We start from the raw sequence: 26,716 nt of genomic DNA on the forward strand, positions 1-26,716 counted from the left end.
AGGAACCTGGAATGTCAGATCAATGAATCAAGGTAAGCTGGAGGTGGTCAAACAGGAGATGGCAAGACTGAACATCGACATCTTGGGAATCAGCGAACTAAAATGGACAAGCATGGGCGAATTTAATTCAGGTGACCATCATATCTACTACTGTGGGCAAGAATCCCTTAGAAGAAATGGAGTAGCACTCATAGTCAACAAAAGGGTGGGAAAAGCAATACTGGGGTACAATCTCAGAAATGATAGAATGATCTCAGCACGAATCCAAGGCAAACCATTCAACATCACAGTAATTCAAGTCTATGCCCCAACCACTGAGGCCGAAGAAGCTGAGGTTGATCGGTTCTATGAAGACCTACAACACCATCTAGAACTAACACCAAAAAAAGATGTCCTCTTCATCATAGGGAATTGGAATGCTAAAGTAGGAAGTCAAGAAATCACTGGGATAACAGGCAAGCATGGCTTTGGTGTACAAAATGAAGCAGGACAAAGGCTAATAGAGTTTTGCCAAGAGAACACGCTGATCATAGCAAACACGCTTTTCCAACAGCACAGGAGGCAACTCTACACATGGACATCACCAGATGGTCAATATCGAAATCAGATTGATTATGTCCTTTGCAGCCAAAGATGGAGAAGCTCTATACAGTCAGTAAAAACAAGACATGGAGCTGACTGTGGCTCAGATCATGAGCTTCTTGTTGCAAAATTTCAGCTTAAATTGAAGAACGTAGAGAAAACCACTAAACCATTCAGGTATGACCTAAATCATATCCCTTATGAATATACAGTGGAGGTTAGGAATAGCTTTCAGGGATTAGACCTGATAGACAGAGTGCCTGAGGAACTATGGACGGAGGTCCGTAACGTTGTTCAGGAGGCAGCAACTCAATCCATCCCAAAGAAAAAGAAATGCAAGAAGACAAGTGGCTATCTGATGAGGCTTTGCAAGTAGCTCAGGAAAGAAGGGAAGCAAAAAGCAAGGGAGAAAGGGGAAGATATATCCAACTGAATGCAGAGTTCCAGAGAATAGCAAGGACAGACAAGAAGGCCTTCTTAAATGAACAATGCAAAGAAATCGAGGAAAACAACAGAATGGGAAAGACTAGAGATCTCTTCAAGAAAATTGGAGATCTCAAGGGAACGTTTTGTGCAAAGATGGGCATGATAAAGGACAAAGAAGGCAGGGACCTAACAGAAGCAGATGAGATTAAGAAGAGGTGGAAAGAATACACAGAACAACTATACAGGAAAGATCTGAATGTCCCTGATAACCATGATAGTGCGGCCACTGAACTTGAGCTGGACATCCTAGAGAGTGAAGTCAAGTTGGCCTTAGGAAGCATTACTAACAACAAAGCTAGTGGAGATGACAGTATTCCAGCTGAGCTATTTAAAATCCTAAAAGATGATGCTGTTAAAGAGCTGCACTCAATATGCCAACAAATTTGGAACACTCAACAGTGGCCACAAGACTGGAAAAGGTCAGTTTACATTACAATTCCAAAGAAGGGCAACGCCAAAGAGTGTTCAAACTACCATACAATTGCGCTCATTTCACATGCCAGCAAGGTGATGCTCAAAATCCTACAAGCTAAGCTTCAGCAGTATGTGAACCGAGAACTACCAGAAGTACAAGCTGGGTTTCGAAGAGGCAGAGGAACTAGAGATCAAATCGCCATCTTTCGCTGCATCATGGAGAAAGCAAGAGAATTCCAGAAAAACGTCTATTTCTGCTTCACTGACTACGCTAAAGCCTTTGATTGTGTGGATCACAACAAACTCTGGCAAATTCTGAAAGAGATGGGGGTACCAGACCACCTTACCTGTCTCCTGAGAAACCTGTACGAGGGTCAAGAAGCAACAGTCAGAACCGGACATGGAACAACCGATTGGTTCAAAATTAGGAGAGGAGTACGACAAGGCTGCATATTGTCGCCCTGCTTATTTAACTTATATGCAGAGTACATCATGAGAAACGCCGGGTTGGATGAATCCCAGGTCGGAATTAAGATTGCCGGGAGAATTATCAACAACCTCAGATACGCAGATGATACTACCCTAATGGCAGAAAGCAAAGAGGATCTAAAGAGCGTCTTGTTGAGGGTGAAAGTGGAGAGTGCAAAAGCTGGTTTGAAACTCAACATTAAAAAAACTAAGATCATGGCATCTGGACCCATCACTTCCTGGCATATGGAAGGGGAAGAAATGGAAGCGATGACAGATTTTATTTTCTTGGGCACCAAGATCACTGCAGACGGTGACTGTAGCCATGGAATTAAAGACGCTTGCTCCTTGGGAGGAAAGCTATGGCAAACCTAGACAGTATGGTAAGAAGCGGATACATCACCTTGTTGACAAAGGTCCGTCTAATCAAAGCTATCGTTTTCCCAGTAGTAACGTATGGCTGTGAGTAGTAATGTATGGCTGGACTATAAGGAAGGCTGAGCGCCGAAGAATTGATGCTTTCGAACTGTGGTGCTGGAGGAGACTCTTACGAGTCCCCTGGACTGCAAGGAGGTCCAATCAGTCCATCCTAAAGGAAATCAACCCTGAGTGCTCATTGGAAGGACAGATAATGAAGCTGAAGCTCCAATATTTCGGCCACCTAATGCGAAGAGAAAACTCTCTGGAAAAGACCCTGATGCTGGGAAAGACTGAAGGCAAAAGGAGAAGGGGACGGCAGAGGATGAGATGGCTAGATAGCATCACGGATGCAATGAATATGAACTTGAGCACGCTCCGGGAGAGAGCGCAGGACAGGAAGGCCTGGCGTGCTATGGTCCATGGGGTCACGAAGAGTCGGACACGACTGAACGACTGAACAACAACAACAACAACAAGAGTCTTTTCTTTTCTGTTTTGGGCCACGTAAGTGCCTTCCCCTCCTGCTGTTTTCCTGTGTCCTTTTCACAGCAAAACTGGGCTCACACTGGGGGAAGAAAACCTGCACTGAGTCCTACACAGCCTGAAGCATCAAACCACTTTCTTGAGTGAAAGTATCCTCTCTGCAGGGGCTGTACTCCAAACTGAAGCATTTCGGGGTTGTAACTGAATGATCGGTGCATGTATATTTTCTGATATTAAAAAGAATTCAATAAGTTAAAGAATTTAGCTGAAACGGTATAAATGTAGCTTAGCTTCAATTGATTGTATACTAGAATCAGTTCTCAGAAACGCTACTAGAGTCCTGAATTCAGGTCCAGGGTTTACAATACCCTCTATCCAACATGATGAGATTTCTGTGAACTGTAATAATATAGTACTATGAATTATTTAGAAGACTATCATACTCCAAACAGTTATTTTTTTCTGACAAGAGAGGAGCCTTTACGTTACTTAGATGTTAGCATGATGCCAATTTAGAAGGGAGACTTGCTGGTGTCTCTCATAATGCTTATTTATATTGATGTGGCCCAGGAGAAACTGAGGATCTTGTACACATTTAAATTATCCCATCCATGTGTCAGTTTGAAAGAAATTTATTTCCCAGTTTCTGACAGGCAAATAAAACTGGTCAACTTTTTAAAAAGTTGGATGAATGTTATTCAAATCAGCAACTGATGCTTTCGTATTATCTAAATCTCATGCTGTTTTGATTGAGTCACATGTTCTGAATTGCATCACTAAAGGGTTGGATCATCTTTTCATATCACTTATTGCGATATTTGTATGACATGGATTTTGGTATTTCTTCATATTTTATACTATATTATTTGTGTTCTCTATGGCTAATACAGAAATAAAACTGAACTGAAATTTAATGACCACAATTTGAAGATCAGCCTCTAGGCAGCTACCCAGCCCCAGTATGACGTCTCTTGCCGCCTGAGCCAAGAACACACGCTGCTGCCGCCCGCCTGCCCGCCTGCCCGCCCGCCCACTGCTGCCAACCAAACCTTCCCCTTCTCCTCCTCCCTCCACTGCCTCGTACCTTTTTGTGCTTGCAGGGCTTTTGCGACAGCTTGACCAAACTCTTGTGGGCCCTGGCCAAGCTCTTGTAAGACCAGTGGCTCCTGAAAGGGGAAGCAGGGGGTGTGCGGCAGGAGGGAGAGAAGCTGCTGCTCCAGACAGCCCCACCAGCTGCTCTCTCACTGAGCAAATGCCATGGAAGGAGAGCAGCTGGCAGGGCTCTTCAGAGTATCTGCTGGAGGCGGCAGGGGCAGGGTCTCCTAGCAGGGATGGGGGGGTGCAATTTGCCACCAGATGCAGGTGCATCAGTCTGTATAATGCCAGGGCTGGCCCTGCGGCTACCTAATCCTCTCCTCTTCAACCCTAAGCTGTAGCCTGGGGCTGGCAACGCACTGGCTGCATGCAGTGCCCCAGCGAGATTTTGCAGCCCCCACTGGGTCCCCTGGTCTTTGGCTGCTTTTTTTCATGAAAAGCAGCCACTTGAGGTTGCAGTCAGGAGCAGAAGAAGGGTAGATAGATCGCGGATGCTTAATTCTTTTCCTGCTCGCCCTTTTGCTTCCCAGAATTGCTCCCTCAAGCTGCTGTCACTCCACTGAGGAAAAGATACAGATCCCTGTATTTTCGCTCAGCAGGGAGAGAAGCAGCCTGCGCGGGGAGGAGCAGAATGGACGTTGTACTGAAACACATGCGATGGTCAGACCACTGAAGGGGAGGCCTTGAATATTTGAAACCTTAAACTGCAGCTTGCAGTTGAGGTAGTCTCATGCATAGCTCAATTAACCACAGAGCTGAGGGGACTGTAGCCCCCAGCCCAACATTTCAGTGGGTCCACTAGCTAGTCCAGACTTCCATCTTTCAAATAAAAAAGAGCAAGCCTTTAGCCCTTGTAGAATCAGAGATATGAGCCAAAACACCCCAACGTGAGAAATGGACAATCATTTTGTCCAAGCATTTTGTGAGAAATGAGCCTGCTACCACCTTTCAGTGTTGTGTTTAGCCAATGACCAGGTTGCCCAATCACTGCAGCCCACAGTGGCTTATTTTAAGCTACAGTGGGTTGTGGCATGTGCCAGCCATCCTTTTAAATATCCATGCTGCAGCAGGCGGGAGCCATGGCAAGAATGTCTTATGCAACCCTCACATAACCCATGGGCTGTTTTAGAGTTATGCACAGGTTCTTTTAACAAAAACTGTAGTTACAAACAGTAAAAATAGAAACATTTTGTGTGTGTGCATAAAATAAGTCCTGAGCTAGAAAGAACATGAACTCTTGTTATTCCTGCTAACTACTGTTTGGGGCTTGATATTCTACTGCCCAATCACAGCTTCACTAAAACTCTGGATTTTCTAATTATTTTCTATGGGCAGTAATCACTATTCCACAAGGGTAGACCAAGAAAAAAGGGAGTGCCTGTTTCAAAATGAACTAGGACGTCCCTTCTACATACAAGTCTTCACTCTATACTTATCTCTGTGGTTAAACGTTGATCATAGCAGAGACCTCACTCATTAGGCCAGTTTGCATGATTGCCACAGCTCACCATGGGTTATTTAAGCCATGGTGGGTTGTGGTGTGTGCTGGATGCCCTTTTGAATATTCAAGCCGTGGTGGGTGGTCACCGTAGCTTCTCATGTCATGCGAACCTGGAGAGGGTGTCTTATGCAAAGGTTGAACAACCCTCGCATAACCCATAGGCTGATTTTTTTAAGGGCTGGAAAGGGGGGGAAAATCACAAAAGGATCATGTAGTCAAATGTTCCAAGAGGAAAAAGCCTGATTATTTCAGACATATTTAAAATTATCCTGTGGTTATTGAGGATCTGTAGTGCTGAGCTTTGATGGGTGAAGCATAATAATGACAAGTGGCTCAACAGACAGCCGTGCATGTTTTGCAGAATTGCATGCACCATCTTGTCTTTTTAATTTGCATGCAAGATACTTACTGGTCCATGGAGAGAATCTGTTCACGAGAAACTACTTTCTATTTTAGTACAGTTCTGATGAGATGCATCCAAGATCTGTAAAGCATCAAGGTTTTACTGGGTCTTAACAGAATAATTTTTACTGTAAATATGCTTGTCTTTGCAAACCTGACAGCATATTTTAGTGTATGGCGTATTCTCCAATTTGCTTCTATAAGGCATAATTATAACCTAAGCCATGTTTTCAGGAATGGTGAATAAAACAACACTTTACTATATCAGAAAACCACTGAGTCCGAAAGAATTTGCTTTATATGCTATTAGCATGATCAATACATCAACTGTATTTAAGCACTAGAAAAACTTGGGAACGTAGAAAAATTCCCCCATTGGCCTGGTTCAAACATAACAATCGTGTTTCAATAAACTGTGTTTTATCACTCTGAGAACAAGCCTTGTGCCCATGTGCTCGCCACTTGCTCTTCCCTTTCACTTGTCCCCCAGGAATTGTAGCTTCAAGGAAGATAACATGGTTTGGTCAACCAAAAATTCCCATGACGTCTGAACCAGGAAACCAGGGCTTAAGAGCTGTTTACAGAGTACAATATCTAACACAGATCTGTGCTTCAACAACAACAACAACAACAAATTAAATTGATCAATTACTTTTTTAGAAATGATGTAAAGAATGGTATGCTCAGGTGAATTCTCCCTTCACCATCTTCAGGACTATGCCCACTGCTGAATATAGTGGGATGTATACACAGTAAAAGCAGTATACCCCCCCCCAAATGGAAAATCAGTTCTGTATGTAGCACACCATGATACATTTTTGTAAGTTATAAGCAGCAGGCACAAAGATACTAACTGAATCATACTAAAGCATAAAGCCAGTTCACAAGGCTGAGAATGCTTTTTGCTGTATAGTATTGTATTATTTAGAATTTTTCGGTACATGATCAAAACAATCACAGAGTATGTGAAGTTTTCATAAGCTATCTTTAAAGCCAGGAAATCCTTGTATTGTGATTTTAGGAATCCTATTATCATCGTCTCTTTTCAACTAAGGCTGCATTCAGCAGAGAAGGGGTTACTAAGTCTATGATGTGAGCAGAAATTATTAAATGAGTGCAAGGATAAACTGGTTTTATTATTACTAATTTAATACTTTTATAATCTCCCTGGTTTACTGAGGCAAGGCATGACTTAGCATGCTATGATCCAATGTAATATGTTTTATGAAATAATTCAGCTTGGGGTTTTGCTGTTATGACAGAACACATCCCAGCTGTACCAATAGACAGATGATGACATTAGGGACTTAATTCTGTATGCCCATTCAGAAAAGAACAGAATGAGTACTGAGGACAAAGGTATCATTGTCACTGTAAAAATGGGTGTATGGAAAAATAGCGTGAAATCATACTCTTTAAAAAACTTGGGATTTTCCAAATGCATTAGGAGTACTATAAATAAAACAGGATCACATTTCTGATTAATGTGCATATGTAATGTGACCAAAATACATTATCTTGATGAAAACATTATTACTGATATAAGATATTGTTCTTCATGCTGCTGAAACTGTACTAGGATGTTAAAAACTTCATTCGGTCTCATTACAAAAGACCTGTGCTCTGTCAGAACTCTTCAGTTTACATGAACCAAAAAACAGAAAGCACCAGGTCTGTTTTAGCCAAATCAGAAAAGACACTGAAAGCAAATAAAATTGTACTGAACAATGTTACACAGAGTGAAGGCTAACACATTTGAAGAACAGAGAATGAACAAAGAGGTTTATACTTCTTCTAAGTATCCTCTCTTCTAACAGTGGAAATAAATGACCAACAGCTCCGTGTGATGTATCTGTTGCCAGGCGATATAATTTCAGACTGCAGATGGGAAATCAAATGTTTGAATACTGCACTGCAGAACATGTTCTCTTCGTGTGCTAAATTAGCATATAAGGAAAGTTCTAGGCTAGCCTTTTTCCTGGTATGCTAGTTTTTTATATATAGGGAATATCATATTCAGGAAAACATTAAAACATACGAGTCTCCCCTCAACTGCACTCTGAAATGTTGTAGCCGAGATACATCACCTTGGCCCATTTCATACATCACACTGAAACCATGGTTTAGTTTAATGTGCATGAGCAGGAACGAGCCAAAGTGAACCTTGGGCCTGCACACTCTTCCCCTCTGGGGTCTGACCCAAGCATCACAGACAGCCCTAACCCTGGGGAGTCTGGGTCTGATTCCGAGTCAGAGAGGGATGATTTAGACTAAAATATTGTAATGGAAACTTCAAGGCCTGGGAATTTGGCACAGCTTGGCTCTGCAGCTCATTCCATGATAATAGGGATTGTAGCTTCAGATCTGACCTAACTTTGAGATAAGGTATCACGTCACACCCAAGACAGTGGGAGCTGGAGAACAAGACGATTCTGGGGTGGAGGGGGGATCGGGTGTATCACCCAGGGTGAGACATCAAATCAAGAGGGAGGAGCAGCAACGCCCGCTGTGGCATACTCTGCGTTTACAGGCTAAAGGTTCAGGTCGGGAGCGGGTGGTCAGAAGAGGGATATTAACTAGGCCTACCCTGGTATTTAAAGTAGGCTCCAACAAAGAAGAACTCACAGAGATCAACATCTTTTATGCTTAGATATTTACCAGGTTTGAATTCTCTTGGTCACTGTATGAATTGCTGTTTATGATAATTTGGTGATGAGTTTATGTATGTCAATCTTATCTTTCACTGGGAACTACAATGCTGAAAGGACTTCAGCTTAGGGTTGCCTTCCTGGAGTCAAGTGGAGGGGATCCCTGCTGTGAAGAAACCAATTGTTTGTGGTGCTGAGTTTAAGTGCTGCAAGCTATTTCACAAGTCTTTGAAATGAATATCTGTGTAACCTGATCTATGGAAATAAAAGCCTGAAGGCAAAGAGGCCTCTCCTGTTGAACTGGCTAAGGGAGCCAGGGAGCCAAGCCCTGGCACCCCTCCTTTCTCTCCTCCTCCTCCTAAACAAGCCAGCTTTAGAAACCATGGGCTGAAGTTGGCTTGTTTCAGACTAACCACAGTTAATGTTAATCACAGTTTGCTACTCTGGATGACATGCCAAACTGCGGTTAAGCAGAGGTAGGAGCAAAGCTGAAACAACAACACTGGAGGAAGGAAGGGGAGGGTGAAGCATATGAGATTGAGGCTCTCTGCAGCTCATTCCTGCTTGTGATATGTGAACTGGGCCATCGAATTTTTCATTACATTTCGTTTTAAATAACAGGAGAGCAGAAAGAAGCACAGTGAGTAGTGCTTCCACTTTCTCTGGCGAGCTCAGGTGGTTGTATGTCTTTCTGTTGGAAGCAAAACGGAGCCATCACAAAGTAAGACAGTGGTTCCTACACACGAAGTACAAACATTTTTAGGAAGGCATTTGGACTGTGAATTGTTGCCTTACTGAATGCGTTTTTTAACTATCTAGGGTTTAAAAGTAATGTAACAATTGTATTTTGTTATTTCTGCTACTGTTTCAGTGTTTTATTGTTATATTCTCAGAGTTGTTTTAACATGTATCTTGTTGTAAATTGCCTGGAGCTCTTTGGAAGAAAAGTGGGGTATAAATGTTTCAAATAAAACAGTAAATAAAGAAGTTAATAAAGAAAAATACATTTTTAAAATTACCCAAACGGCCCAACAACCAACTCTGAGGTTCCTTGCTTACAAGACAAGGGCCTAAAGAAAACAAAATTCAGGCAAAGTAAGTGAGTCTACCATGCCTTTAGAGAACATAGTCTGGGGGGCCATAGGATAGTTCAGATTCCTGGATTCAGATTCAGAGACAATGCTCCGGCCTCGGACCCAGGAATCTGAGCTCCCCTCCCCCTTGCAGCCAGCATAGAGAGAACCACACCGGCTGCTGCTCCGAGGTCGCAAAAGCAACCTTGGAGGGAAAGGAAAGGGAACATGCCAATTGGTGGGGAGCAGAGTGGACTGGGGAGGCTGGCTTATGCCATATCCAGAAGCCTCCCCCAGCCTCCTTCCTTCCCCCTCCCCAACACTTCATTTAGATGGGCAAAAACGCCCATCTAGTTAAATTGCAGAGCAGGGGGAGCATGGAAGTGAACATTGCCTCCACACGCCTCCTGCATAGGATGCCCATCAGCCTCTGAGTTCAAAGGCTGACGGGCATCCAGATAGGATTTCACCCTTGATCTATGGCTGAGAATAGAATCTTAGGATTTCTGCCAAATACAGTTTTCAACATCTTCTCTCCACCATAACGTTTCCTCCCCACCCCAGGCCTGAACAGCACAACAAGGTTCTATTTCCATATTACCTGGAGCCCTGATACACTGCAAATTTTTGTTGCAGACCACACTTGTACAAAAAGTAATGTGTGGTGTTTAAAGACACACGTTGCTTTTGTATCAAATGTATCCACAAATAGTTTTTAAACGAAGTTATGCATATAGGTAAAAATGTAAATCACTCCCCTGTTTTTCTGGAACACCCAAAGGTGCTCCCAATAACAAATAAACCAATTCCAGGTTCTTTAAATTAATGGAAATTACAGGCACAAGGATCAAATGAAAAACCATCAAGGCTAACACATTGCCCCCAAGGCAGGATCTTCCATGTCATATCTCTTAGTGGTTTATCTATGCAAGCCAAACTATCGTATGCCATAAGCAGAGAGGAGTGAAAAATCATATAAAATATAGTACTTTAGGATATCTAATAAAAACAAATATAGTATGGCTTAATCCAAACAAAATCCGAAATGTATGATAATGATTACACTATAGTCTGCTCTTGATTATAGTATATTGTACAGGACATGTGAAATAGTACTGTTCCTAAACCAGAATTGTTCACAATATGAACACCATTTTTCTAGGACTGCAGTAATGCTACGCATACCTGTGTAAAAAATAAGCTAAGGTTGATTCTTTTCAGATATATAACTGTATGTACTCCATGCTGACGTATCAAATTAAGCATGCTTCCAATATGTGCTCATTGCTAAGTCACAAATGTTTCAACTGCTTAATACGTTCTAAGATACCACTATGAATTATTGAAATTTGGAAAAATATGCAGATGTTATATCATAATTTAACATAATTAAGTCTGTGACTTGCAAAAGGATCTGCTGAAATTAGCAACTGGGCAGTAATTTAATGCTGATAAGAACAATGTAATAAACACATAGAAATAATTCTAGCAGGAAATATATAATTTTGGTTACTACTTAGGAAAAATAAATAATAATAACAGGCCTCTGAAGAAGCTAGAATAGGCATGTTAGGAACTATTGAGAAATTGATAGAAAATGCTACACTGCTAAACACTGATACAAGAAAAGCATTTAGGAAATTATAGTCCAATGTAAATGCAATAGAATACTTACACAGGTTGACTGAACTCTAGAACAGACAAAAGAAAGAGCTTCCAGAGTAGAATGAAGTAATTGGCTCAGCATGAACAATGGGTAAAGTCCAAGGGGAAACAATTAGGGATGCCTAATACCATTGAAATTGATAGGAGTTAGTTCTGTTGACTTCAGTTTAAGCACACAACATGTTCCCATTACATAGGGAGAAAATGAAGAACCTAGGAAATAAAAGTAAATAATATGTAAAATATATTCTTTCACCTTCATTCTGCAACTACATCACAGTATAGACTATGTATAACCATTACAAAATTTCAATCATGTTAGAATAGCAAGTAACATTACATTATCTGTAGAGGCCATAACAATTAAATGAAGCTCAGGATGGGTGTTTTGTTTTTAAGCCGGCCAACGTTCATACAGAATATGAAGAATCAAATGTAGTATGTCATGAAAATCAGATATATTTCAGGATCTTGCTATTCTGTCAACGTTCTGGGTATCATCCACCAGATGCTACTACCATGCAAGCCTCATTAAAATTAATAGGAGCTGCACAGGAGCAGCGCTTGGTGGATTTCTCCCTCTATCAATTCATTATTGCTATTGCTATGATGCATATCACTGTTTATAGCATTCTCCGTGGATTTACCACTGAAAATAAAATAGAATAAAATAATCTAATATTCTCAAAGACAAAGAAAGAACAAAAACACTGTGAAGAAGAAAAAGCAAAAGATAAGAGACACATAAAATCACATGTAATTAAAAGTGATTCATAGCTTCACTCAGGCAAAGGTTGTGTCAGAAATGAGAGGCAGATAAAGCCTGAAAACTACACAACCACACCTGAGGGGATTAGTTTTTAGGCCCTACATTCCATGAAAACTTCAGACGTATACCATCTTAAGCTGAGATCGGGAGGGACTGAACAGTTTGACACATCAGAAGTTACAAGAGAACAGAAACAGTCTGATGGCCGTTTAAGATGTGCAAATGACCTCCAAATGATCCTTCCCAGCCATTCCTAATACTGCATTTAGTGTGAAGTCAGTGTGCACCACAGATATATTCCTATTTTAATTTCCATAAAGTTAGTGGCACTTTCAGGAGCAGAACTATATCCATAGAGCACCAGTTCACACAATACCCTGTACTCAGGGAAGGGTCAGTTGTTTAGAAAGCTTTCATATGCACAAAGCCATCTCTGAGTGTTTATTTCTTTAAAAAAAAAAAACACCCTTTAATGAGGTATCTTTATTTGCTCCAAATTCTGCTTGTAACCTCTTACTTAGTATATGCAAGTTGGGAGGAGAATATTTAAAGGCTGTAAAAAAAAAAAAAGCTTCCAAGGAAACCCTACCAAGACTAACTTGGGTCCACTTTAAAGAGGTCAGACACAATGATCTGGTTTGTATGTAACAACAATTCCTGGGTTCTTTAAACCAGGAGCTGCCATGGCCGAACAGCAGCAAGGAGCTGGGCTACCTCCTATGCGCTCATTGTTTCCACTTCCAATCAGTAACCCAGGAACAACCCATTCTAGGGTTATCATTACATCTGAACCTGTAACTCTGGGTTGTTTAGAGGTTAAACAACCCAGAGTTAACCCAACAATCACCTATGGTTTGTTGTTGGGTTAGCTCTGGGTTGTTTAACCCCTAAACAAACCAGAGTTCCAGGTTCAGTTGTAACAATAACAACCCAGAATTGTTCTTGGGTTGTTGACTGAAAGCGGAAGCAACGAGCATGAGAAAGGCGGCATGCTCGTTTGCTGCCATGCACCCACAATATTAGTCATTATGTGTGAACCGGGTCAATGTATGCTTTGAATTTCAAAGAGACTGTGGTAACTGTTTGTATGGTCCTTAATGAAACTGGCCTGGGTATCCCTTTTCCTGGAGAAGCCAGCAAATAGAGGCAGAGGTCATGGAACCAAGTAATCCATTTTAAAAAATATTGGGAATGGTGCATTTGGTTGTGCAGTCTCTCTCCTCTTGAGTTTGAGTTCCCCTATCCCTAATCACAGCTTGGTATTATATCTGCATTCTGCACTGATGATAATCATGATGAACAATTATAAAGTTGCTCCTAACCCAGGATTTGAAAACAGGATTTGAAGCTAGATTTGTTAAAAGTGAGATTTAAAAAAACCTCAAGATTCCTTAACTAGATAATGGCTGCATTTGGACAATTATATCTAAGCTTATTAAGCCAAGACATGCACAAACCTTTTGCTCCTGAATGTACCCCTGTCATTCCTCCCTTCATGCAAGCTGTGATTAAACCTGGAAGTCTCTAAGAGCCAGTGTGGTGTAGTGGCAAGAGTGTTGGACTAGGAGCCGGGAGATCCGGGTTCTAGCCCCCACTTGGCCATGGAAGCTCACTGGGTGACTTTGGGCCAGTCACACACTCTCAGCCCAACCCACCTCACAGGGTTGTTGTTGTGAGGATAAAATGGAGAGGAGGAGGATAATGTAAGCCGCCTTGGGTTCCTTGCAAGAGGAAAAAAGGCGGGGTATAAATGCAATAAATAAATAAATAAATAAATAATCATAGTTTTCCGTAATCAGAAATGGGAGACTGTGGTTACCAGCTTTGGAGCAAGCAAGGATCTTAAGTCAGATTCAGTCTGTGTTTTAATAACCTGGCTTCTTCTGAAGCTGGTAACCACAGTTTTCTAGTTAAAGAAAATGGGAAATTAAAAACTTTCTGGTTTAATCACAGCCTCCAAGAAGGGGCTACAAGCACAGAGGTACAATTTCATGCATATCTTGGCTTATTAAGCCAAGATACGATTGCCTGCACCAGGCCAGTGTTTATACAAACTAATGCTCTAATTACTTCCAGTTGAAGCTATTCTCATTGAGCTAAAGTTCAAGGTCTCCTAAGTCTTTCATCAAACATGGTTTAAGTCATAATCCTAAACACACTTAGTAGGAAATAAGCATCAGTGAACTTAGTGTGACTTAGTTCTGAGTAAATATGTATAGAATTGCGCTGTTAATCTTTCATTATTGTCTACAAAACACGTGTTTTCAGAATTTCTTATGTTTTTCTTCCTACTGTCAACAGTGGCAGCTTAAAGCCAGCACAGACATCTTGGAACTGAGAATGGTAAAACCTGCCCCTCTACCTTCATTTCCCTCCTAATTTAATTTATGTAACTTTGGGCCAGCTCTGAATTATCCTTAGGTAGCTGTAGGAAAATGCCTAGAAGTTCTCATTAAATTATTGTAAGCCGAAAAGGACAAAAATCAGTACCCTGGGAATGGTCTGCTTCTCTCTTTTATGTATAACGGAGCTTCCTCGAATAGGTCATTCAAAAACAATAGAGCAGGCTTCCTCAACCATCCTCAGATGTGTTGGACTGCAACTCCCATCATCTCAAGCCAGGCTGGGGACAGTTGGCTGAAAATGATGGGAGGTGCAGTCCAACACATCTGAGGAGCACTAGGCTGGGGAAGACTGCCAGAGAATTATAAGGATATATTTTCAGTTAGCTACTCCTGAAATGGATGCTTCTTAAAAAGCAGGCTGTTATTGGTATGGTATACTTACCAAAACTGAGTCCTCAAAGGAGAAACTATCTACTCACCTGCAAAGAGAAAAACACCCATTAGATACATGTCATGTTTTGAAACAAAAAGGGAGGAAAACAATAATGCATTCCATAGGGATGCAATAGAAAGAATAAGTTTACATTAATGGCCATAATCCAGCACCATGTTATGATCTTCTTTCCCACTGAAATCAATGGGTTTAAGTGCACATAACCCAGTGTTGGATTGTGGCCAGGTCATTTATAGTCTGATCCTATGCAGTTAGGTGCTCCAAATCCCATTGGTTTATTTCAATGGATTTAGATATGTTTAACTCTGATAGGATTAGTCCAACAATATAAAATACGCAAAGCTCATAAAGGATGGTTAAGCACAAAAATTCTAAAGCCACAAACTCAATAAAGAAAAAAACTGAAAGTTTTTATATAGAGACAAAATACATTATAAATAATAAGGGACTTGTTTGGACATTCTCACCCACTGTGCGAGCTCTTTTTCTTAAAAGTGACACACAATATGAAAAGAAAACATGGAGAGAATCTACAAAAACGTCTGGGCATTTCAGAGTTAAAGTCCAGCAGGGAATCTGAAATGTGGTCCTCTTTCTTATCCTGAGAAAATTCAGAGAAGAACTTGGCTTCCCATCTTTCTGGATCTCATATAGTTTTAAGGAAAGACCGGCACAGAGCTTTTAAAAAGAAAAGTATTCTTTCTTCAGAAGGATTAACGTAGGCTGGAAAGTGAAGCCCTATTGATTTGAGAGTTTTTTATGAAGTGCGTTTTTCCTATAACCAGAGACTACTCTTCTCCCCTCTTTGGTTGCTTTAGAAAAATTTGCAAATAGAACTACTCTCACCCCAAGAGGGTTTTCTTTACATAGCTTGGAATTCTTGCTGAATTTTTCTACAGCTCTCTAGACCCCAGCCCTGCCTGAGGCAACTTCATTCTTGCCTGTGTAATGATATAAAGGGTGTTTGCTTTCTCATTCAGAAAAATACTCTGTGCAATTGTTTTGGCAAATGCAGTTCTTAAAATGGGGGGACAAAGGAGCAAAGCACTGTATGCATATCTGCAGAATGTTTTTCAAAATCCAAATATTTAATTAAGCTGGCAAAAAAAAATTTATAGAAATAATTCTCAACTCTTTCATGCAATGCCAATGCATTACAGGGGCTTTTCAAATACAGAGTAACTATGGGAAGTTGTTTAACCAGGACCATTCTCTTCCAATATAGGGCATATCAAGAAAGCTGCACTGCACCCTGCTTTAGGGCATTTCTACATGAGGCTTTTATCCCACATCTTTACCGAAGCTTCTGCTTCTGGATTCTTCGTAGGATTAAAATTCGGCTCCTTTACACGTCCTTTTTTCCAGGGTTTACCTTTCTCTGCCTTTCTATATGTTTCATTATATAACCACTAGATGGTGCTGTGGTATAGCTGAATTGCACAATTACACGAGACTCTCATTCCACGATTTCTAATTAATACCACACTTCCCTCATTAGGAAAAAAAAAATATGATAATGATTGCAAAGCACAGGTGAGGCCCTGGAGGAGGATGACACTGTTTAAAGGTCCTGCAAACTACCATGAGTGAGCAATCACGAGCCACAATAAAAGCCTCATGTAGAAAGGCTCCTAGTCTGGAAGGACTCTGTCATGTCCATAAATGTACCCTCATTCAGCCTCTGTTGTTCAGAAAGCTCAGGGGACTCAAATGGGGCCCTAAGGTTGGCAAGTGAACAGAATTTTACAGACATGACCAAAATTGTACCCTCTTGGTAAATGTTGCCAGGGGAAAAAGTCCTGAGCTTTTTCTTCTGTGAATGTACATGTGTGATATCACAGAAAATTTATGTGCACTAAGGCAGCACATAGCAATGGTGCCTAGAACTGTAGTGCTTCACATCACATACATGTGCTATTAAAGCTACGTGCTGTGAATGTGATGCATGCACAATATGGAACCACATAGACTTCCACCCCTTAAGCATCAATCCTACAAGGGTAGCAGTCACATATTTTGAAGCCCATAAGGCTGAGGACTGAGTGAGAGAAAAGGTAGGCAAGGAAATGGTAACACAACGTTCTCTCCCCTTCTCTTCTCCCTCCAGAAGCATATACACACACACCTTTTTAAAAGTACTGGGGTTCCAGTACATAAGCCCTTCAACAGGATTATGTACCAAAACCTCTTCAAGCCTATATCTCAGGTAGTCTTTTATAAGGGGGAGGGGGGAGAGAAAAATATAATTCCATTGTTGCATTTGCAAGAAAAAAAGCACCAGGAGCTCTAGTGGCCCATCTCACTGTTATCGTTATGGGTAAAAATACAAAAACCGTTTTAGCTGTGGTCCACCATCCCTGTTCTAGAAGACAGCTTAAGGTTAACGTAAGAGTTAAGTAAAACTCTTCTACTCTCATTAGCCAAAGAATAAAGAGTATTTTAAAATATTTTGAAAACAGAAATAGAAATGAAACAATTTCTAGTCAGTGGATCAGAAGACAGACAGATCTCATATCAACACTTGAACACTATAAATTCCTTAAATTTAGCACACACATTGATTTTTGGGCTACTCATAGAGAAATAACAATGCTGGAATGTGCATACAGAATTATATTGAATTAAAAGCTAGGCTGCAGTTGTAATTTTTTTGACAGAAAAATAAAAAGCATACCAAATAATTAGAGCAAATAAACGATTTTTTAAAAATCCAGTTGCTGTACAACTGGATGGACAAACAAAAATGGACAAGAAGCAGCCAGTTTGCAGAGTACATAAGGTATTTTTCAGAAGTGTTGTCAAACAATATTGTTTATGTCTTTTTGCTTCGATAAACTAATCTTAAAACAATGCATATAGGAAATCCAACAATATGCTATTGAATTTCAAAGTAGAAATCTCAAGAAAAAACATTGCTACAGAGAAAATTAAATCAGCAACACCTTTAAAAAAAATGGAAAACCACCAACCCTGATGGTTTACAATTGATTACTACAAAAATCTTTAACTCAATTCAGCTTGGCTTTAAGTGCCCATCGGTTAGACAGATACTGTTTACAAGGCCAAACCAAACTGTCCAACTTGAGACAAACTGTATGACGGAAAGTAGGGTACCTTGTCCACGCAAGTTACTTCAGCAGACCAGTTTGGCTTGGTGGGCAGAGATGGCACTTGGTTGAGCCTACCTGGAATGACTCCTATTTGCCCTGGCCCAGACTAGCCTGGCCTCCTCCCTCCAATAGCATCAGTAACTCTAAATTTCTTTCATGCTAACTGGTCATATCCCATGCTGAACACCAAAGAGCCCTAGAGAATAATTATGCTGGAATAATACTAGTTCAGCATTTGAGTGCAAAAAATAGAAACCTAGAACGCAATACCCATGCCTGAGGCACCTCTCAACTGCTCTCTTCATTCTAAGACTGCTCTCTTGCCTTTGTTTGACCACTTTCTTATGTTGCCATTGCTTCCAAGGCGCATATTTGGAGGAGAGTAGCAGTATGGATGAGAATGTGCATGCAGCAGAGGCAGCAGGAATAGGGTACGAAGAAGCTGGATGCCTCGCACCTGCCAAGGGCAACTTCCCCTTTTATCTTATGGGTGAGACAATTCTGGAGAAGAGAAGTTTGCATAAGGAGAACAACTTTTTCTGTGTGTTCCTTGCACCTGGAGGTCTTCACATAAAGCCCTGCTTTGAATGCTTTCATTCTCAGTAGTCTGGACAACGGCGGTTAAACCTAGAGCATTTGCCAAACTAATACACTAGCTGTAGTTGTGCTGCCTACCCAGGAAGCCAATACGGTCAGCCCATCCCGGCCTTCAAAAAAGTAAGAGTCGTTACTTTCCTATGGAAGGGAGAGGTGCCTTGAATAAATGGAGGGAGAATGAGGTTGTGTCTGCTCAGTTTTTAGCCATGGTATGGGCCTCTGCTGGTTGTTTTATTGCCTTCAACTAGAAACTGGAAATTTTATATTTTGGTTTTATTGAAGTTTAACTTTTTAAATATAGTATTAACGTCTTTTAGAGTCCATTGTGGCCAGTAACAGAGGACTTTTAAAAAATCCTCCAGAAATACAGAAACAAATAGAAGGGATATAAAGTCTCTATAAAAAGGGAGGTAATGTAGAAAAGCAGTCCATATGAAAAGTGAGCCCAGTTAAGACAGAGTTTAGTGTAATAAACACATAATGCTAATAATTTCTATTAAATAAAAGAAATGTAAATGTCTTCTAATAGATAGATAGATGATAGATACTGAACACTGATAGTTCAATGTTGTTTTTAATTATATGTTGTCTGTGTATATTATCTGCGTGCTTTTATTTGCTTTTTTGTAAATGGCTTTTAAACTTTTTGTATTGTATTTAATGTTTAAACTTCTGTAACCTGCCCGGAGAGCTTCGGCTATGAGGCGTATAGAAATGCAATAAATAAACAATAAAATAAATATGTAATTATTACCATGTATGCTGATTCTATTTTTAAAATATTAATTTATTTTCCATTATATATTTACACATATATGAAATTTATCCAAACCATCCCCTTGAATGTGTGGGGGCATTCCTTTCCCAATGAGCACCCACTTCTGCATCCACAAAATTGTGAGCATGTACTGCAGCACACAGTGGAGGATATGGGCCCATAAGTTGAAAGATGCTTGCCTTCTTCTTTTTAAGAACTAAAATCAGGTTCTTTCAAACTGGAGTAGAAATTCCACAATTAAATATCCATCCTAAAACCACAATGTAACAGGAATTTGAATCTTCACCTCTGATTTGTACATTTATTTCTAATAGAAAATAACCCTTGGGCATTCATTCGTCTATGCTTACACATATCTTTATTTAATCTCTGCTATATCCTTTCCATTGGTTTATTTTTGAAAAATCCTTAACACAGAGTCAATATTAACTACACAAATAAGGTTGCCTGAAATGAGAGATTCATATAAATGACTTATTGAATTGTAAACACAAAACTGCCTGTTGTACAAATCTCTTCACAAACAGAAAGCCTTATCTTATGTTACAGTTTTATATTACTTTTTATCATAAAACCTAACATAATCTAGTTTATCATAGGTGATAGAAAAAACAAAAAGCAAACATACTGCACATTGGGCAGCAATAGTTCCACATTCATTTTGGGGGATGAAAGAGACAGCATTTTAACACTTTACTTTCATCAAATCCTAAAGGATTTGTGATGTTCTGTCATTACCCATATAGGCAATGATCGTTCCAAGTATTATCTTAAATGTTTTTGGTCAAAGGAAGTTCTCTTGGTGAGTTTCTATGTGCTAAAACTGTTCTTCTGTTCTCCTTGTAGGCCTGCCTCAGGCCATGGCAAATTGTACTGTGAGCAGAAATACTCTCAACTGGGACCCTAAGCAGTATCTACACTACATACTGGTTTTATATTAGTTTATGTCTTCCCCCAAAGAAACTTGGGAGCCATAATTTACTGAAGTTGCTGAAATTCCTAGCTCTGCTCCCTTATAGAACTACAGTTTCCAGGAAAGAGGTTAATAACTATTAACCTAGTGTAGGTCTGTGGTGTAGCTATGCCCAGAGTTGTTAGCACTTCACAGCCATTTCTGTAATGGATCTTTGTAGAGCCCCATAAATGAGAACTTTCATTTAGGATATGGCACTTTCAGAGAGATGGGGCAATACTTCATTTTCAAAATACTTTATGATCAAAGGAGCAACAAGCCAGTGAGCAATGGCAGGCAATACGAAGACAATCATTGACCCTCCATGACATAGTAGGGAGGAGCTAGCAAGTGCAGGTGATACTAAGCTTTGGTTCCCCCCCACACCCGGCCACCTGTATGGATTTGTGGCACATGAGGGCACTTTAACAAAAATATGTTAGCACCAATGAAGGCTACCTCATAGTGACAGTTACGCCTCAAAAATACGGTTGTGTGAATTTGCCTTAAGTAAAATTTTACAACTGTTGTATGCAATATGGAGCTGTTATATGTGTCAGACAGTAAGGCCTAGAGATGCCAAGTACTTTGGGGAAGCTCTCTAATTACAGGGGAGAGGCAGAGGGTGCTTTACTCCCTTACCTTTTGTGCTGGTCCCCTTAGCTACTGTTGTTATACGGTTATGTGGGGCCAAAACGTGCCTAAAATTAGAGAAAGTCAGAGGTGGCCCTCCCTTATTTCATTAAGGGAGCTCTGCATTTCCCTCATAATCTGAGCACCACTGTGGGGGAGAGGCAGAAGGAAGGCTTGATGAAGACTGAGAGTCTGGTGGTACAGAGGAAAGGTCTTGTGACCTTCATCAGTGAGAGAAGAGAGACTGAGAGAAGATAGCAGATCTGGAAGTCTTTCTATCAACCAGTGGCACTGGTTGGGCCCTCTAGTGTCACTTGACTTCCCAGGCCAGGAGGATTATGGACTACTGTGTGAATCTCCCTGCAGGAACTGCCTGTAGTCTGTCCTCTGATCAACTCTTGATGATACAGAAAGCTGGTGTCTATTCTATTGGGCTCCCAGTTTTAAGTTCCACATAACCTTACAACCCAACGCAAGCTTGAAGCTTTAATATCTAAATACATTTTTCTGTTCAGCATACTAGGTGTTTATGATCGAAGAGTCTTGAGACAGGAGGCTATTTCACAGATCCGCTCTTGCAACAATCCAGCCCTCTGTGATTTATATGCCACTCATCCAGAAACTGTTATTTTAACTAATAAAGAGATCGAATCTTGGAGATTATCATTTCCTAGAAAATAGGCTACAGCTAAAAGAATTCCATGCATACATTTACAAGATGAATAAACATGTTGGCACTGGCTATCACACAGACAGATCAACAGATGATGGCTGGGGATATGGATTCTAGGACTGATTGCATTTTTGGCTGATTGATTTGTCCAAACAGCTGCATTACTAATACCCGGGACTTTTTCCATTTCCCCCCTCCTCTTATGTTATTTTCAGCAGAATGCCACATTTAAACATAATGTTTCTGATGCAGCATTTCCAAAAGCACCAGTACCCAGTTCATACTTCCTGCTTGAAGACAATCTCAAGAAAGCTACAGGGATAGCGTGAGGTACCTTACCATCCCGTTACCAAAAACCAGTCCATCAAACTCTAGAGAAAATTTGAAATACCATCTGTGAGATCAGCTGAAAAATATGAATACTCTCAACAGTACACCTTATGTTATTAGCTGTCCTCCTGTCTGTCTCATTAATGTAAACAGTTTTATACTGACCACAAGGTTTAATAGAACAGCATCGACATTTGGTCTACTTACCTTAGTATACTGTCACAATGTCCACCACGAGATACTACAAAGGACCATAATATATCCCTATTGATTTATTCGGTATTTAAGAACACTCTGACCATGAGAATGCAGTTCCTTTCTTTACCTAGCTAATAGTCACTGATTCATAGAGAGCTTTTAATCCATATATTCTATGGACATGCATTACGTCTAGTGGCAGATAATGAACTGTGGAGTATGTGAAACAAATGCGATGAAATTTTTGCCATTGATCCTACATGGATTATATTTTTGTCCTTAATTTATAGATTATGCTCTAAAAGTTATAACAAAGGAAGTTGCACTTCTCAGAAAAAGGTATGCTGAATGAGGGTGGTTAATTCCCCAGAAAAAAACCCCATGAGACATGTCCACAGATTCTAGTTGAAATGTTTAGCACCCAAGTTACATTAGTAAGATAAACAGGATTCTACAACTTTTGCTAATATCTTATTTCTTTGATTCCATAAAATAGAGTAGAGATCAAATGGAAGTTGACAAAGGATTCAGATGTAATGTTCCTGTTCTGGAATAGGAATACGCTATGAGCTCAAGCACTGCCTTATCCCCCCATCCCTTCCCCTCCCCTCCAGCTCTTGCATACCTACCTGGCTGCAAATGAGACTTCCTGCTTTGTTGAACCATTGTTTGCTCATAACATCTGAACTGATAAACTGTGGTTTAAGCTCCCCCTACAAAATCAAACCATGGTTTGCAATCCTGATTTGTAGGGAGCACTTAAATCACCATTTTCCAGTTTGGAGGTCAAAGGGAAACTGGTTTAACAAACCAGGAAGTTCTTTCTGCAGCTAGGCACTGTAGAGATGGAGGGAAGAAGTGGGGAAAGAATGGAATGCTACAGCTCATTGCTTGTCCCCATTGCATAGTTTGCTGGATAAGGAACATTAATATCAACTGTGACATTATGATTGTCAGGGTGGAAACTGAGCCGATAGAACCCCAAAGCAGTTCTGATTCTGAAGGGGATCAACAATCTGTGGGAGAGGAGCCAGCTCATCCCTCACAGGCACAGCAGCTGGCAGAGATTCCTCCTGCCGGCATTCTTGAGATAGATAGTGACCCTGACAGTGAGAGAATGCGGGAGGGGGGCTTGCTAGACGCTTGACGCAGACAGTGATGAGCGATGGAGGGCGCGGAAAGGAGGCGTAGTGCCCGTTTGGCGCACAAGCAATGGCCGCGTCCCATGGACCCAAGGGAAAGAGGGAGGATCTCTCCCTAGCCCATAAGTTCAGGGTCTTCAAGTAATTCTCCTTCAAACGGGGACCAACTGCCTACCCGGAGATTAGGCTACTCTGCTGTTCATTGCTTAGTCGCTGGTGATTAGCATCTGAAAGAGTCATTAAGTTGTAAAAGGATTAAAGCCTTGAAAAGAATCCTTTTGTCTGTGTCTTGTGTTGGCTATTGGAGTATACTGAAAGAGGCTGCTAGGGCGCTCCTGACAGCGATGACGCAAAGTCATGCCACAAAGCAGACTGAGGTGTATACAGACATATAGAATTTGAGCAACAAGCCCACTGTGGAGTACAATCACCACATTTTCTTCAAGCATACTCTCTGGTCTCCTTCACTCGAGTCCAGGGGAAACCAGTTCTGAATGGTTGTGGCAGAAACCAGATGTGTATAATGCTGCTTGGCTGGAACTGGTGGGGTCATTAAGCCACTCAAGCCCCCTTGTCCCTACCCCAGCAGTTTTTCCAACATTTCAAAATTTTATTCTGCTTTTTAAGAAGTGTGTGTATGGAGTATGCGTGAAAAAGTATATTTCACTACATAAATGTTCATGCAGTGCTTCCAAAGAAAGAACAACAGGAACAACAGGCAGCCCAGCTGAAGCGTGAAAAGTAAACCTGAGGACTGACTGAATCAGGACTTGAATCAGTGCCATCATGTATGTATGTTCTTTTCACAGCCCCAAAACAGAGGAAAGGTGCCTGAAAAAATTTTTTATTATGCCCAACACATTTCACAAAGGACTCTCCTTCCTCAGGGCCCATTTATCTTTCTCCAAATACGTTACAAAATTTTTTCCAATGCTGCTTCTGTCTTAAGAAGTCATAACAAATATTGGCCATAACAACACATTTTCAGGTATCTAAGAGTCTTTTCTTTTCTGTTTTGGGCCACGTAAGTGCCTTCCCCTCCTGCTGTTTTCCTGTGTCCTTTTCACAGCAAAACTGGGCTCACACTGGGGGAAGAAAACCTGCACTGAGTCCTACACAGCCTGAAGCATCAAACCACTTTCTTGAGTGAAAGTATCCTCTCTGCAGGGGCTGTACTCCAAACTGAAGCATTTCAGGGTTGTAACTGAATGATCGGTGCATGTCTCAAGTCACTGAAACATATATAAGAGGTATGACATGTTCAAATCTTGGCTACATAACCTGAATCGCTCAGGACAAAATGTCATGTTCAGTACTGATCAAGTCTCAACTTTTCTATTGTCCTTTCACATTTAAGGGGGTTCACATGACTCCCTCCCCCATCCCTCACTATTAAAAGAACACACAAGGGGGCTGCTAGGCCAGATGGGCTGTGTCCACCCCCCACATTTGATGTGCCTGGTGGTTCTGCTCCCCATCAGCAACATGACCAGCTTCCATGCTCCCCCACCATCTGCATGTGCAGAACACATCAGAGGGGGCTGTATGCCATGTGAGGGGGGGGCTGATTGGGCCAGGGTTCTAACCATGTACAACCCCTTCCAATGCATTCCAAACACATGGTGGGTGGGTATGCAGTGCATGTCAGCAGGGGCAGGGCTAGCCTGCATGGCTCCACAACCCCTTCACACATTCTTTCAGTGAATGGAGGGAGTCACAGTCTATAGTCTGCCCCTATAGTCTGCTGCTAGCAAGAGTTCATGCATGTTATTCTTTTTAAGCTATTCAATTTTATTCTTACTTAAGTATAAAAATATCCAAAGTCTTAACCAATAATGCTACCACTCCCATTCAGCTTTGATAACTTTTTATATTATGGAAGATTCCTGCTTGATCATTTCCACTTATGCAAATATGACTTCACCACACAATAATTTTTGCATGTTTCCTAAAGAAAGAAGTACACGAAGTATATTTCCTTGTAAATTCTGCATTGCTGTCAAAGCTCACACTATAAGCCTTGCAATTAAAACATCTCTTTCCTTTCCGAGATATAATCCAAGATGACATTTTGTCAGTCAGCTGGCAGAAAGGTTACGTGTCTGTGTTTTACACTTATTTCCAGTTTCCAGATACTTGGAACCTCTTCCAGACTTCTTTTACAGCAACTAGGGTAAGTGCTACATCCAATATTTTTTACCATTTCAAACAATCCTCTCAATGGAACTTCAATGGATGCCACAGTGAGATCAGGAGAAGGTTTTAGGCTCACATGTACCCCTCCTCCCTGCCACCCAGCTGCAAATTAATATGGTATATCCCTGTTTAGGCATTTCCTTTTACACACTGAGAACAGAATCTCGTATTCTAAATCCCAAACACAGGATACACTGATATCATCTCAGTTATGAACGGTGCCTGCATATAAAAATTTCAGCTTTTTTCTTCAAAATACACAGAGCTTTTCTGGACAAGGCTGTAAACCTGCTTCTACTTCTGCTTTCGTCACAGAATAGAGGTCGAATCTCTACACAAAGACCTTTTCCTTTCCTGCCTTTCTTTCCTTTCTTACTTTCTGCTACATAATCTCTAGGTGTTACTGTGGTATAGCAGAATAACATAATTACAGTCATGGGAACTTGTGCTTTGTTTCAGGATGAAAAAAAATACTGCATTTTCCTCACTCCAACCCCTGCCCCCACGGAAGTACTCTTAAAAAACAGAACCGAAACTATAAGGTCACAACTTCATCTAAGGCACCCACAAACAACACTGAGTTAGGGATGACAGTGCACAATAAAATAAAATGTAGAAAAGCTGATGATCAGCAACTGGGAAGGCTTGGCCTCTCACTTGTATTTTGAAATAATAGGCATTTTTACATATGCCTGTACCCTTCATACCTAATATGCATACTCTGTGCTCGGAATCAGAATCTGAATACAAAATTTCACATATGAGGTGGACCTCCCAGTAATTATTTTTCCTAGTCCAATTTGCACAGTTCTTTAACTTATATCTCACTTATAACTCATAAGGAACATTTTACTGACTTATGAAAAACCTGAATAATATGCATAATATATGCAGCATGTATACTTATGTCTATTACAATTTACCTACCCTGTTGTTATTCCTTTATACTTATAAAGGTGCATGTGTCTCACAGCAAATGGCAATACGTAGCGTGAAAAGAATAAAAAGATAAAATCAAAATCATAAAAATCTATTAAAACCACAGAGCACTACCTTTTTATCCATCAATCTGAACAACCTTAAAACATATGTCTTAAACTACATATGAGCTACCTTAAAACATATGTCTTAAACTATAGCAATAAAGGAAGATATGTATGCTTCAGGGAAGAATCTATCTTTCAATGACTCCTAGACCATGTAGGGCACTATACATTACACTGTATATGTTGAAATTTACCTCAGGTCAATCCTGAAAGAAATTTCGGATTCGAGAATGAATATAATATGATACATCATATC

At 40.7% G+C, this 26,716-nt stretch overlaps 2 protein-coding genes across 12 annotated transcripts in view; both read right to left on the bottom strand.

The window, feature by feature from the left end:
- Positions 1–11,334, bottom strand: part of LOC146359864 (zinc finger BED domain-containing protein 5-like) — an 84,756-nt gene extending 73,422 nt beyond the window's left edge. Inside the window, exon 1 of the mRNA XM_084828279.1 lies at positions 11,248–11,334. The gene's annotated coding sequence lies outside the window, so the exon portion shown is untranslated. The remainder of the gene's footprint in view (positions 1–11,247) is intronic.
- SMYD3 (SET and MYND domain containing 3) overlaps positions 1–26,716 on the bottom strand; it is a 551,565-nt gene that overhangs the window by 285,319 nt on the left and 239,530 nt on the right. The gene's annotated exons all lie outside the window — the stretch shown is intronic.

The sequence above is a fragment of the Heloderma suspectum genome, chromosome 1 (genome assembly GCF_057233095.1).
Source record: "Heloderma suspectum isolate Gila_16-S chromosome 1, 16-S_ref, whole genome shotgun sequence".
In the NCBI taxonomy this organism is placed as follows: domain Eukaryota; kingdom Metazoa; phylum Chordata; class Lepidosauria; order Squamata; family Helodermatidae; genus Heloderma; species Heloderma suspectum.